General features: G+C 20.1%; 1 protein-coding gene across 1 annotated transcript in view; it reads right to left on the reverse strand.

The window, feature by feature from the left end:
* LOC137626915 (uncharacterized) overlaps positions 1 to 773 on the reverse strand; it is a 342,943-nt gene extending 342,170 nt beyond the window's left edge. The window contains exon 1 of the mRNA XM_068357900.1: positions 575 to 773. The gene's annotated coding sequence lies outside the window, so the exon portion shown is untranslated. The remainder of the gene's footprint in view (positions 1 to 574) is intronic.
* Positions 774 to 1,055: the final 282 nt, after the last annotated feature.

A 1,055-nucleotide genomic window follows, 5' to 3' on the forward strand; every position in this document is an offset into this window, starting at 1 on the left:
TATATAGATAAAATATTATATATTAATATATATATATATATATATATATATATATATATATATATATATATATATATATATATATATATATATATATATATATATATATACATTTATATATATATATATATATATATATATATATATATATATATATTATTTATTTATATATATATACATATATATATATGTATATATATTTATATTATATATATATATATATATATATATATATATATATATATATATATATATATATATATATATATATATATATATATATATATATATATATATATATATATATATATATATATATATATATATATATATATATATATATCTATACATATATATATATATATATATATATATATATATATATATATATATATATATATATATATATATATATATATATATATATATATATATATATATATATCATACTTTGAGGAATTTCTTTAGCAGAATTGAATGAAATTCATTTATAAAGAAAATTCACATAGATTCAACAGTATTTTTCCAAGTTATGATATATCTAATAAAAATGAATTTTAAGTATTGAACTCACCTCTCAATCGACCTTTGATGTCCAAGTGTTATCTTCAAGCTCTTATACACTTCACTTAATGTTCTTTTATTCCTGTTGATCTTTTTTCCTCGTCCAATATATTCTGTTTATTCTCACGTTTATCTACTTCCGATCCATCGGTTTTATTTGAAATGTCCTTTCAGCTTCTGAAATGAAAAGTGAGTCCAAACAACTTCAAACGAACAACCTTTTGATACTAAACGCAACATCCTCTCTACCACGGACTTTATCTCTCCCGCCTGATAAGGTAATCAGACGCCCTTATCACTCGGCCTAGTAATGAATGCAACTTTTATTTCTAATTCTCAATTTACTTTTGCCTTAAACAGTATGCTTTGACTAAAACAATTGTGAGAAAGATTATCTAATATTACCTGTTTTCGTATTGTTAACTTTGTGCCTTATTGAAGAGACGAGTGAGCTTTGCTCTAACCACTATCTTTTATCTCCAACCGCGGGT

The sequence above is a fragment of the Palaemon carinicauda genome, chromosome 34 (assembly GCF_036898095.1).
Source record: "Palaemon carinicauda isolate YSFRI2023 chromosome 34, ASM3689809v2, whole genome shotgun sequence".
Lineage (NCBI taxonomy): Eukaryota > Metazoa > Arthropoda > Malacostraca > Decapoda > Palaemonidae > Palaemon > Palaemon carinicauda.